Source organism: Rhinolophus hipposideros, assembly GCF_964194185.1.
Source record: "Rhinolophus hipposideros genome assembly, chromosome: 23".
NCBI classification, from domain to species: Eukaryota; Metazoa; Chordata; class Mammalia; order Chiroptera; family Rhinolophidae; genus Rhinolophus; species Rhinolophus hipposideros.
This window is the reverse complement of record NC_138069.1, coordinates 37716014-37730511: the sequence shown is the minus strand read 5'-3', so window position 1 is coordinate 37730511 and position 14498 is coordinate 37716014.

Sequence of the window (14498 nt, the reverse complement as noted above, 5' to 3'; positions counted from 1 at the left end):
CTAGGAGGTATCCATGAGGAGTCCAAGGCTCAGGTTGCTTAGATGACTTGTCCCAAATCACCTGGCCAGGTAGGTGGCAGAGTCCTGCCCAGAACTACAGCAGGGCTTGGTGGGTAACATGCATGACGTAAGCTACCAGGAGCAGCTATTATTTAGAGGTCAAAGTGCCCCCTAGTGTTTCCAGGTCTTTCTCAAATGGAAGCAGGAAATACATACTGTTCGGTGAAATTCCTCAATTTTTGAATGATGGCAGTTCATTCAATATATTGAAAGGACCACGTGAGTCAAAAGCAGTCTGGGGGCTGCCACCATGACTGGTGCGCCTTCTTCTGAAAACTAGGCAGGAGTTCTGGATTATGCTGAGGGGATAAACGAAAGCTCTTGAGGGTTCCTATGATCCCGATAACTGAAGAGCCCTCAGACGGAAGCAAGCATTGGCTTCTCCTTCTCGCAAGCTAATATTCAAAGACTTTGGGTGAAACAAATTGAACAACCCCAAATATACCCAAGTGACATAATTCAAATTTAGGCTACAAAGTGGGCTTCAATCTGGATGGAAAAGGGAGAGCTTGGGGGAAAAAAAGTCAAGTAAAAGTTAGCTGGCCTTATCATGTTAGTTAGGGTGGGACTGAGCAAGGAAGGAAAGGCTCATATTCTGAAGACTTTCCTCTCAAACCAAAGCAAAGGGGGTGAGAAATCGCAGTCAGAGGCAAGACAATTCCTGGAAAACGCGGAGTAATAAAGAGTCTACAGAAAGAAACCTATCAAAGCAGTTTGGAAATGAAGAAGAGAAGCTGAGCTAATGTCTCCTTCTCTAGTTTAACCAAGAAACTCTGGCAAAGCTGTAACATCAACACGTCATGGCTCTCAGGGGACCTGGGTTGAAAATCTCAGCGCCTCCCCTCACCACACACACACACTTGCTGGCTGCTGCAATCTCTGGCAGCTCACTGAGCTCCAGGACTCTCGTAGAGGAAATGAGAAATATAGTACACAGTGAGAGGAATGGCGTGAGCAGGAAGAGAGAGAAACGTGACAGCTCTCCAAAGCTGAACACTTTCTCTGCGTCAGACATGGCTCACCTCACTTACCTTCATTTCTTCAACATCCCCACCGTCATCATTGTTGTCAGGGCACATATAAGCCCTGGGAAGTAGAACCGTACCATTTATAGCATCGCTATCATTTTTATTACAGGAGATGGGCACACCTCATACCAGGATGGGAGGTATCTTCTCGGAATAACATTAGCGACGCCCCGGGAAACCTTCCCTAACCACACAAAATTCCAAAACAATCCTGCTCCCCCCACCCCAGAATCGTCTTCTAAAATATACTCAGGCTTTCTTGTCCTTAGGCTCTAACCCTCGAATGTATTAAGCAGTTTGAAAGGAAAATAGATAGCCTTTTTTTGTAAGTAGATTTGAAGATTTCTCTTCTACATCTATTACCTCTGATGTCATGCTTGCCCAATCCTAGGCATGGAAAGCCTGCTAAATACATGTAAAAAAACAAGTTTATTGTATTTCCCCACAGCAAAAGCAATCTAAGCTTGTTATCATAAACTCGGAAACTCCAGAGGAGTACTCTCTGAAGGGCAGTGGATGAGGTTGAGTGGTCTTTGGAAAGGAAAATGTAAATCCCCCTGGAAACTGGAGGATTGGAAGGGGGTTGCTCTCTTGGCCAAACCCAGCAAGAAACCGACCCCCCACTCCCCGCTCACGTCCTCATCGCGGCCCATACCTGGCAGGAGAGAGACCCATTGTGAAGTTATGATTGGGGGACTGTCAGTGTCCCCTGCCCAGGGTGTGTGCAGAAATCCCGAGGGCAGGGAAGCTTCTGGTTGTCAGGCTGGAACACTGGTAAGTCATGGCAGCAGTTAGAGATGGGGGGGCAATCCTAATGGGGGGCGAGGCACACCCAAATGCCAGTTCTGTGTGCCTGAGTGCATGGGTGAGTCTGGACTAACATACAGCCTGGAAAGCTGGTGGTCGGCCTCTGGGCAGCTGAATTATGGAAGCATTAGAATCATGCCTCCTTTTATTTGCTCTGTGTACCTGTATTTTAATTATTTTCCTGCAAAGAACTTAGGTGGTGTACATGATGTAATCAAATGGAAATTCCTTTCAGGCCTTTTTCTCCTCAAGATTGGGTTTTCTTGTCACCACAGCCCACACAGACGCCCACAGGAAAGGACGAAGTGGCTGAATTGAGTACTTTATGATTCATAAAGTAGTGGATCAAGGGATGGGAACCCTGTTAGGGGCGGCAGTACCTTCACACTTAACCTCAATGGAACCAGGTGGGACATAAAGGGTCCTTTATCTTTTGCCCAGGTCCCACCACAAGCAGGTGGCTCGTTACTCACCGGAGGGGCCGGTGAAATGGAGAAGCTGCTTATCAGCCAGGGCCGGGCAGATACAATCTCTGAGGCCCAGACCCACACAAGGGCTTCAGCCCTAGCGTGTGTTTCCATCCTGTTCTCCCGAGATTCCCCCTACAGCCATCAGATAAGATGCATTTAGCTGTCTAATTTGCATGGTCCTGACAATTTTCATTCAAAACATATGCAAATACCAAGGGCAGGTTTCTAGGGACAGAGGTTGCAATGAAATGCTTCTAAACTTTTAACCAAATGAATCTATTAACCTCAAGAAGAGGCGCTTTTGATTTCGGCCTCTATTTGCATCAAAAGGGCAGTTGGACCCCTGTTCATCCTTCTCTCATCTTATCTCATCTCTTGGAAGGCGATGGGCTCCTGGGTTCTCAGTGAGGTGGTCACGAAGGCCTCTGAACTCTCCAGCTGGGCCCTGGCAGGCCCCGGGCACAGTCCCAAGCCGCTGGGCAGTGGTTGGAGCCAGCGCTTACCAGAAGCAGGCTTTCAGGTCCTGTGGGGCACCTGCCTGCTGTGTTTATACAGCGGCAGGGTCAGCTGGTTGAGGAGTCAGTGCACAAAGAGACAAGCACTGCACAAACCCCACTGATTAATGAACGCTCTGAAAACAGTGCATCTGGACGGGTAACCTGATATCCTCCCAAGGGAAGGGCTAATCTCCAGGGAGGCCAGGAACTTCGCAGTGGCCTTTCCTGCTTCTTCACCCAGGCCTGGTGGGCTCAGACTATTATCTGCTATGTCCCAGACAGGACGTCTCTTCAGGACAGGGGCCTTGGCCAGCGCCCGCTTCATGGGTCCTCAGCCTGTGCAGTAGGGGCCCGGCGCCTACTGCCCTTAGTTAACGCTCTGATGTCACGGTCTGCAAAGTCTTAATAATTTTTGAACAAGGCAAAAATTGTTGAAAACTCCGTTTTCCGTTTGCATTGAGCTCCACGGACTATCTCGCTGGGCTTGCGTTGCAGCCCAGCTGCTGCTCCCTAGTGTTCAAGGCCCTTTCCAGTTCAGTTTCCCGGCTACCTTCCCAAGTATCGCACATCCCACACTCTCAGAAACCTGTTGCTTCAGCCAGAGATTCTGCCACACACCTTTTTGCCTTGGCACTTCTCATTCCCTGTACCTGGTCAACCTTTCCCATCCCTCATCTCCCTGCAGACTCCTATTTATCGGGCAACACCCTGCAGAAGAATCTTTTTGTTTCTTCCTGAAGGTTCCTTTGGACTCCTGCAGGCAGAGTTAGTGGCTCTGTCTGTCCTCGGTGCTTTCTGCTGGCACACTTAGTGACATGCAGCATCAGGGTGCAGTGGTCTCCCAGGAATATTTAAAAATATTTAACAACTGGTATGGCAGAGGCAATAACCATCAGAGCTGAGAGAAGGAGGCCTTCAGGCATAGCGCTGCAGCAGGGAGGTCTCCTGCAGGGCCTGGGGTGAACCCTTCACTTGCTGGATGGTGGGAATCAGGGGCCTGAGGGGCCCAGGGCAGTGGCTGTTAAAAGTGGGAACTGCTGAGCGGTGAGTCGCCTGGCGGCTGACAAACAGCCCAGGGAGTACCCCACCTGAGCAGGAGCTGACTTTTAGCAGGAACCATGTGTGACCCATCTCTCCGCCCAGTTGTCAGTGCTCAGGAAAGGAGGGCAGGAGGGTGTGGGCAGAGGCAGGGAGTTGTATGGTAACCTGGCTTCCAGCATCCTTCGGGGGGAGTAAAGAGGCTTCTCTGAGATCTGGAGACATCCATCTCTCCAGCTTTTCCCAAAGGACCCTCTATAGCTAATGATTTCAGCATATTGTAAAGTGTCCCTCGGGGTCTGGGAGAAAACACAAGGAAAAAGAGGCAGTCCCAGGCCACATGCATCCGCACAAGACACAGAAGCACACACTCACTCCCCCACGTACCCACACAAACATGCCAGTACACATGCCAATCTATCTATGTGTCACTCACACACACCACCGATATCAAACACACCCCAAGCCCCCTAAAGCCAGGAGCAGTGCATAGAAGCCAGCGTGAGGCCAGGGCAGGCACCTCTGCTGGGATAGGGGCATGGTCAGAGGTGGGGGCTACAGGGGTGCTGGGAGGGTTTGCAGAGGCAGAGAGGAGGCTGAAGCCAGGAAGGAGGGGCTGGGGAGAGCAGGAGTCCTAGGAGGTCATTGGGAAGAAGAGCGCAGGCAGGAAGCTGGGGAAAGACAGCAGTGGGGAGGGAAGAGGAGGCTGGCGTGCACGGAGAACGTTCCATGCAGCAGGTATGCACTCGCTACTCTCCAGGCATCATTATGGATTCTCACGCCCTCAATTCGAGGAGGGGCTGATGATCAATTCACAGATCGGCCTCAGACCTCTGAAGAGGCTCGCCCAGAGCTCCACAGCCAGGGAGTAGAGCCCACCCATGGATCAGATCTGTGGGATTCCCAACACTCTGCCATTCCCACCTTGCACCCACCGGGATAAGAAGCTGTGCATATTGACCTTTATTCCTGGCGTCTCCCCTTCCTAAAGGACACACCTGGGGTGACTGTCCCTCCTCCCTTGTTACATGTCCATGAACTCTAAATGGGAAAAGTGGGCAATAGCTGCAAGGAAAGGGATTTCGGCTAGAGCCAGGTTTCTCAACCTTGATACTTGTCATTTTGGGCCGGATCATTCTCCAATGGGAGGCTGTCCCCTGTCTTGTAGGATGTTTGAAATCATCTCTGGCTATAGGATCCATTCCTTTCCTCCACCACCAGTTTTAATGACCCAAAATGTCTGCAGATATTTCCAAAGGTCCCCTGGAAGGTAAAATCACTCTCCAGTTGAGAATCTCTGGGTTAGATAGATGGCTAGCTTGTGAGACTCTGGAGAGGGTTTCACAAGTCACCTTGCCCCCCTCCGCACAGATTTTTTAGTGGTGCTGATGAGTCAGGTGAGTGGCAGGGGGTGGCCAGCATGACCTCCAGAGGGCCTTGTGGGCGGCCCTGCAGCTCTGGCCAGGTGCCGGTCGGCCTCCCCCAGGGGCGACTGGACTCCCATAGAGACACTTTGTCCAGCAGCGCCCTTCCGCCTGCACCCCCAGGATGGGCAGACCCAACGGCCAATTATGAAAATGAAAAATCCAGGTCTCGGCCTCAAATGAGTATTTTCTTTTGGCATTTTGATTCTCCTGTAATAAGTGCCTAGTCCCCAAAGAATCTCAGGAATGTGGCCTTGATAATGAAAATAGGCACCTGGCCCAGACGGGCCGACGCACTGATTGGCACAGGGCCTCCACATCTCCAGCTGCCCCTCCCCGGCTGGGCAGCGGCATTTACTGAAACTGACTGTCCCCATGGGCCCTGGGCCTGTTTCCATGTCCCTGCGTCCAGCTGCCTGGCAACAGCACCATCTCCTGAGGAAAGCAAGAATCCTTGTGAATGTTTGGCTCCCTGTCCGGAAAAACAAAACACAACACACCCTCACCTCCAACTGAACATCTTTCAGTTGCTACTATTATTATTTCCATTTCACAGGTGAAGACAGCCAGGCCAAGTCACGTTCCCCAGGGCTCAGAGATGGCAAGCGGAGTTGCTAGGATTTGAATTCAGGTGGCCCTTTCCAGAGCTGGCATTCCAAAGACCTGAGCCATGACTGCACAGTGACTAGTTGTATGTGGCCCTGGGGCTGAAGCCTGGGCACAAGAGGCCTTGGTTCTGAGTGTACACTGGGCAGCTGGCATGGTGAGAAGCTCGGCAGGAGACTGGGCACTCCTGGTCACTCCCACCGCCCTGGATCTGGGAATCACCACACTCTGTAAACGACAGTGGGCTGGTGGGAGGAAGGGCTTCTTGGCTGAAAGGCTAGAGAAGAAGCCCGCCTTCACTGGGGCTCCTCCTGAGTCCCTAATTCATTGATGTTTTACCCCAAAAGAGCATGCCCCCAATTCAGGATGCCAGTCAATGGTATTTTCCCAGGACTCAGTAGAGCAAGGCGGTTTAGGATACGGGCTTGGATCCCAAGGAGCTAGGGCGGCAGGGCCATCTCTGAGACCTGAAACTAGTATTCTCGTTACTGCGCACTTGGACTTCCTCATCTGGAAGCTGGAGACAATAAAACCGACGTCACACAGTTGTGGCATTTAATGAGACAGTGAATGTGAAGCCTGGCATTCTGGGCTCTCTGGAGATGCTTAATTACTGTTTGGGTGGAGGATATGGGGGGAGGTCACCTAAGGTCATTACAGTTAGGAGCCCCTGCATCACCTGGGGCAGGTGGCCAAACCTCTCTGGGACTCAGTGAGCTCACTTGTAAAACATGGGAAATGATAAAATCCCATGTCAGGGCCAAGGGCCCTAGTGGAATGCACTGGGAACGTCAGGTGGTGGGGACCATGGCTGGTTGCTAGGGATTCCAGGTAGCTGAGGCCGCCTGGACAGAGACACGGGGGGCATTCTCAAGAGTTAAGGTGCAAGGTGGGCCGGCTCCAGTTTTGAGCCTGAAATCCTCTGGCTTCTGAAGTCCTGGGATTTGGAGGCACAAGAGATGGTGACACCACTGAAATGTTGCTGGCTGTGTCCCTTTGTTCCCAGCACCCCTGGGGCCCAGAGCAGTGAAGTTCTGTATAGTGAAGGAAACTGCTTGGCTGGGGCTGGAAGGAAGAGAATTCCAGGACGCCAGGCCCCGGAGGCAGGTACCTCCTCCCCCCGGGCCTGGTCCCTCCCCGCACACACACACCATTATGTGGTGCTCACAGTGGGCTGATTGTGGCCCCGAGCACCCGAGGCAGGGGCTGGGCTGCAGCACAATCCTGCTAATAATAGCCACCATTTATCAAGGGCTTGCTGTGTGCCAGACTCGGAGCTACCAGCTTGCCAGGCATCATCTCATTTAATGCTTACCAGGGAGAAAGCAAGTCCGGTGAAGGGGCCGTCGGGTGGAGGTCAGGGCAGCCCTGCAGCTCTGTGGATTAGGGGCTCTGCTCCCTGTTTCATGAGGAAACAGGCTCAGAGAAGTGAAGGCTTTGCTCAAGGCCACACAGCTGGCAAGCAATCGGGCCAGGATTCAGCTGCAAGTGACTCAATCCTAAGGCTTTAACTAGTGTATTCTCTGCGGCCCTTTCAGAGGCCTGCTTCTCTGACACAGGTGATGAAGGTAAGGGGGGTGACCCCTAAACCTCCTTTACAAGCTGCCATTAGAGTTTATCCCACCACGTTTCAAGTCAACTCAGTTCAATACGTAGTGAGGCACTACAAACTGTTTTCTGTATTCGATGTTCTAAGACATAGCATCTGTGTTACAACGCACCGCTGGCTTACTGGGGACTTTCAGTAAGGGAGTATACAGGAAGAGCACATTCGTGGGTAGAGGTCCTGGAGTCCTGTTTGAGGAGAGGTGCTGCATTTCAGTCTCAGGGCCTCTGTGCCTGCACATAGTGGGTGCTCAGGAATAATTGACTGAAGGAATAATACCCATCTCACGTGTTCCTCTTGCCACCATCCTGCCCCTTGCCCCAGCATCCCCTCTCTGGGCACATTCAACACTCCTGATGCCCATGCACCCCCCCACACACACCTGTACAACGAAACACAGGCCGTGGGGTGTAGGGTCAAACCTTGGCTCTGCTGCCTACTTGCTGTGTGACCTTAGGCAAAGGAGTTAGCTTCTCTGAGACCCTGTTTCCCTGTCCCCTAAAGAGGGTAACAATAGTACCTTATTCTCAGGATTGTAAAGATTCAGTAACCTTATGCACACTTCCTGGCCCCTAGTGAGCCCTGCATAGGAAAGGAGGAAGTGAGAAGAGCTTCTTTTGCTGTCCATGCCAGAACAGTATTGGCCAGAGAGGAGAAAAGTAAAAGCACAGACCGTGGAAACTGGCGTCTGGTCTCTCTCCCTCCTGTGCCCAGTCCTACAGGCTGGTATTTTTCCAAAGTTGGTCTTTGTCATGCAGGGGACCCTGCTCGCTGCGCCATTTGTCGTGCAGGGTCTCCACTCCTGCTCCCCACATAAGAACGCAGGACACGGTGAGGCCAAACAGGAACATCCACGAAGCCATTGATAGGGGAGTCAAACCAATATTTTCTCGCTGGCGGCTGGGCTGGAGACACAGGAAGCAGGATCTACATAATCTGCCTAACAGCAGTCCGCGCTTGCCAGCCACCATCTTCTTGCTAGCCCCCATTTTTCCTACTAGTGTAGCCACAGCCGTTATATTAGTGGCCAATGGCTCACGGGGTTACAGCTGACGGCCAACTAGCCACAGCTGCTGGCCATCTGATCACAGTTGATGGCCATTTACTACCCGCGCCAGGACCTTTCTATGTGAGGCCGAGAGCCTGGAAACTGCTTTTTGGGGCTTTGTCCCCACAGTCTTACGTTGCAAACCTGTCCAACAGAAGACTGTATACACCTGAAGATAAGCAGAGATGCTGTCCTTTCAAAACCCCGCTCCGTCTGTACTCAAGCCCACGCCGGGCCGATTTACCATCACATTACCTCAGTGGCCACACACGGTGTGGAAGGGGAGCAGAGAGGAACCTCACAGGGGATCAGCTGCACGTTATTCCTATCCCTCTGTTACAGATCAGCACACTGGGACTTACAAAGGCGAGCTCCCCTAGTCATGTAAGAGAAAGTGCTAGAATTTGAGCCTGGTCTCCTCCCAAGCTACATGTCTATGAATGACCACCACATGTCTATGAATGCCCATGGGCAAGCGTCCTTATGTTCAGGAGACCCCAAAGGGAAAGGCTCGTCCTGGGATGCATGTCTCGGGGCAGGGACTGCATGGCCAGCCCTGTGTTTTCCAGCGGGATGCTCCAAACACCCCTGCCTGGGGATGAGGTCGGGGCCATCTCCATCCCTGGGAGCCTGCAGGCCCGAGGTCCTGGTGCGAGGCTGAGCTTCAGAGGGACGGAGCTGTCCCCCGGCAGTCACAGGCACCACGCGCCCCAACACCACAGTGCTACAGTGCAGGGGCCTGGGGGTCAGCGCTGCATTTCACTCTTTCACAATCACTACCAGGGAGCTCCTGTCCGGTGCTGGGGCTGCGGCTGGGGTTCCGGGTTGGCTGAGATACCGAGAAAGAATCACAATTGCTCAGGGCCTTCCACCCACAGGAACCAAGGCCAGGCCAACAAGTCAGCCAAACCTGTCTCTGTCTCTGCCCACAGGGAGGGGCTGGCTTAAACTGTGCTCCCTCCACCTGTTCCTGAGCTCCAGACATTCAGTCTCGGGGACCTCACACTAAATCCAGGGGTTCCAGGCCCAGGTTCTCCTTGCCACTGTGTCCTAGAAAGGTCTAGAAGACTTGCTTGCTGGATAGTGGGTAGAAGAACTGTAGGGATGTAGAGAGAGAGGTCTGCTTCTGAACTTCTTGGGCTCTTTTCCCCAGAGTATCCCCTTACCCCTCAGGTTGGCTGAAGACTAGGGGACCAGGAAGAGGGGTGCCTAGTCCTAGGAAACTGGGAAACTTGAGGCTGAGAAACAACCAGGATTCCACCCTTAGAAGACACGTGGGAGGGTTCAGAATTTACCCCGGGTGTATGGGGAATTAAGAATAAGTTAAAGCAGGAGTGGAACACCATCCAACTAGTGTTCTAGAAGGATCTCTGGGGTAGCGTGGAGGTGGATAACAAAACCTGTATCAGTCAGGGTTCCCCAGAGAAATAGAACCAATGGGTGATAGAGTATTGGTCTACCTATCTGTGTACCGAGATCGTAAGGAGCCGGCTCAGTGATTGTGGAGACTGGTTAAGTCTGAGCTCTGGGGGGCGGCCGAAGCCTGGATGCTCAGGCAGTAGTCAATGCTCTGGTCCGGGGCCAGGGACCCGTCACCTATACGCTGTGACGGGCACCCAGAGGCCTCTGGGGGATCTAGAGTAGTCGTGTCCCTGAGCCATGGGACCGTTTCTGTCTGGGCTTCTCTTCTCCTGCATCAAAACTCCACCGGCAGTGGAGCAGTGTAGTCGGAACTGTGAGCTTTCTGAGGGCAGAGGCTGTGACTTATTTCCGGTTCCTCTGCGTTAACACAGAGTGGGGTGCGTATATAGAAGGTGTTCAATACACATGGAAGAAAGGCATGACTTTCTATCCGGAAGCCATCCCTGTGTCACATGGAGCTCTCATCATCCCCAACCCCCTTCTTCCCCCTGGACAAAGGGGACACTCCAGCAGCCCACACATCCCTGCAGAGTAGAGATGCCTACAGGCCGTGGGGTTTGGTATGAAACAAGCCTGGGGCTGAATCGTGGGGTGGATATTTATATGCAACCTGGTTACAAATACGTTTTGAGGATTTATTCATTCTTTATTTTTTCTTCCTATGGCTACTCATTAAACTTTCACTGGGTACCTACGTAAGCTAGTCTCAGGTGCTACAATCTCTGATCTTATAAGGTCACCCTCTGGGCAGGGGGATTCGCCCAGGAAATAACAAAACCAATACTTCTTGAGGATAGTGATAGGAAAGAGAAGCACAGGGTATGAAAGGAGCATGGGGGGAGGGACAACTAACCCAGCGGAAGGGAGGGGGCAGCTGGGCTGAGCCTGAACAGTAAGAGTCGTCCCGGCGGAGAGCAGTGAGGGCTGGCAGGGAGAAAGCAAGTCAGGTAAAGGGTCCGTCGGGTGGAGGTCAGGGCAGCCCTGCAGCCCAGCGTACAGGAGGGGAGCGATTTCCCAACAGAGTGATTCTTTGACACTCCGGCTGGGAAATAGTTTTCTTCCCAGCTTCTCAGCGTCCAGGCCACCAGCTCCTCTGGTTCTCACCACAAAGAGTTCACCTTGTGCCAGGCTGAAATGAGGCCTCCCTGCCTGGCTCCTGCTGCTCTTCTCCTCACCCTGGCTTGGCACATATTGCCTTCAGGGGAGGGGGTGGCGGTGCTGAGGGAGGAAGGAGCATGAAGACAAGCTCAGCAAGCTGGCTGTCGGCAGAGGCCAGGCTCTCCTCACACACAGAAATGCAGGCTTAGGTGTTCTGCCTCGCTGTTCTCATCTGTAAAATGGGGGTAGACAACCACCTTTCAATTAAATGGGGGCTCATCAGCCCTAGTACCCCCTGAGCCTGGTATAGAAGTGCCCCAGAGTAGCAGCTAAGACATGTTTGTTGAGTAAATGAAAAGATTGGGGAAGACAGATGTTAAACGTGTAATTACAAGTGGGAGGGACATTCCTGCTGCAAAGGAAACTTCAAGGGGGCTGCCTCCCTCGAGGATCGCTGAGGTTTAGTGCTTCCAGTGCTTTTTGCTAGTTTCCCCTTTCGGGCAGAGACTGTGTCTTAGGAGACCCAGCCAAGTGCCTGGAGGAGCCAATGACCATTTACTCAATGCCTGTCCTGTGCCAGCCGCTGTTTAGGCCATTTCTAACAGGTTATCGTTTTTAGTTTTCACCATGGCCCCGTGCACAGGTGAGGGCATTGAGGCTCTTACATAACTGGTGCTCTATAAACGTTTATAGTTAGATCGAATCACTGGGTTAGATTTAGACCAGAGATTAGAGAAGGAGCTTTATTTCATGGGCCAACATCTCTTGGTGTGCGTCAGTTACTTTACACCCTATGCTGAGCGAGAGTCTGTGGTTGTGGGGGGCTGAGTGGTGACCCCCCAAATGATAGGCCCATATGCGAACCCTTGGAGCCCACGCATGGGTTCTTACTGGAAAGTAAAGATCGGAACATTGGGAAAACCACATTTGTAGATGTAACTAAGTTAAGTGTTTTGAGATGAGTTTATCCTGGGTGTGTCCTGAGAGTATTTTGTTTCCTTATAGGAAACAGAAGAGGTGAAGACACACACACAGAAGAGAAGGCCGATGAAGACAGAGACCGAGGGTGGAGTTATGCAGGCTCAAGCCAAGGAATGTCCGGATACCTTAGAAGCTGGAAGTGACAAGGGATGATTCTCCCTTGGAGCTTTTGGGGAGAAGGTGGCCCCACCGACACCTTGGTTTTGGACTTCTGGCCTCCAGAACTGTGAGAGAACACATTTCTGCCATTTTAGGCCACCTTGTTTGTGGCATTTTGTTAAGGCAGCACTAGGTAACACTGGCCTCAGGGGGAGGCCTGTGATAGATTAATGATGTCTGCACGAGGCAAGCGAAGGCAAAATGGAAGGGTGCATGCTAAGTATCAGCCACCTTCGATTTGGATTGCCCAGGTCTTCTGGTCGGGAGCTTCCTCTGTTAGCAGATGCCAGATCATTCTGTCACATGGTTCCGCACGAAGCCGTGCAGAAATCCATCAGGCTTGATCTCCTTTGGCCGAGGGGAGGAGGGTGGTGGTGTGGGAAGCAAAGGTAACATCAGCAGACTTCGTCATCATTGGCTGAATGAAATAATCCTGAAGGTGGGAAACCTTTGAGGGACTTGGGGAAAGTGAAGGCAGTGGCTGGTCTTCTTTTTCCTTCCCTGTCCTGTACCTCTAGGTAGAGCCACAGAGAATCATCCAGAAAAGGTAAGGGCTGATGTTGGCAGAGAAGTCACTCTGAATGGAGTTCTGCTTTTGCCGGCATCGCCCATTCCAGAGTCAAATGGTCCTTCCTGTCCCGGCCTCCCCATCACCATACAAGCCTTGGTTGTCCTGTCACATCTACTGCAAAATCACAGCCACACTCCGTCCCGCATGTAACAAGAGGGAAGCCCAGTCTGGGGACAAGCATTTGGGGACATGGTGTCAAACCCTGGCTTGTCTCCTTTCTTGCGGTGTGATCTTGGAGAACTTTACATCAGTGGCCCTCAGTTGCCCTGGCAAAATGGGAAGAAAATAATACCTACTTCCAGGTGTTGCTTTGAGGATTCAACAGGATCAGATATCAATGTGCCTGGAACATACACTTCCTAACTGTGCAAATGTGTTTCATCTAGAAACAAAATGTTGACACAAACAAACAGACACACAAAACCGTCCTACTGAATTCTGGACCTTTTTCACCGTCCTTATGGGTTTTCTTTTCTGGACCCATAGTAATCACCGCTTGTTGAGTGCTGACCATGTGCCAGGTGCTGTGTCAAGCTCTTTACATGTCACCTTATTCCACCCAACACAACAGCCCATTCAAGTCCCTACTATTGTTATGCCCATTTAGCAGATGAGGAAACTGAGGCTCGCAGAGGCAAGTGGGTTTGTCTGTCTCTTAGCCATCATCTGGGCTCCACACTGAGGACTCCGCTCCGAGTGCTCCTTCACTGCCCTTGGTGTGGAGAGTGGAGCCCAGGGCCACTGTGGTCCCCTTAGAACAGAGTCTTTAAAGAAAAGGAACAAGCTCCTTTGTCTTTATATCCCAAGTACTCCATGCTGAATCTGGTGCAGGGTACCAATCACTGAGTATGTCAGAAAAGGTGACTGAATGAGCAGATAACTGAATAGTGGAGGGATTTTAAAAACTGTCCTATGTTTTAACAAAGGGAAACGTCATGCTCAGACAAAGGAGAACTGAGTTATCATTCTCTCTCTACTCTTACTTCCTGGTGGACCTGTCAGTTATTTCTTTTGTAGAATGGGGATAGCACTATACACTCTGCCTTGGCATGGAGACGGGGTACCGTCTAAGAATGACTCAGCTTGACCATAGCTGGTGGTGCTGATTTTGTCTACGCTACGTGGACAGCAGGCGTAGTGGTGATTTCCTGCGTGAGTGGTAAATAACCACAACGAGTGCTGTTCTTAGCTGTTTCAAAGTTATTAAGAGCTGCAGAACCAATACATTGGCGGGGCCACGATGGGGCTGGCAGGGCCAGCTGGTGGGCCTGACTCATCCTGGTTTGGAGCAGGGCTCTCTTCTCTCCTGTAGGGCCCAGCTGCACAAAGGCAGGGTGGTTAGAGCTGGTCCTTTGGTGAGTGTGGTGCTGATACATTCACCCGCTGCTGCCTAGAAAGGGTTAAACCTTGGACAGCCGCCTGGGTGTTCTCCATCCCTGCCTTGCCCCATTACCCTGCCTCCAGCTGAGATTAGGCCATTAGTTTACTCATAAACAGGTGGTACACTCCACCTGAGCAGCGAGAGATAAAGGCCGTTTTCAAGCTGCAGCACGAAACACTGCTGTCTGTACCCCCCCACCCCATACCACCTCGCTCTCAGTGGTCTGGAGGCTGATTTCAGGCAGCTGCTCTGCCTTTGGAAACCCAGTCTTTGTAGTAAGACTTTGGGGGCCTGGACTGGCC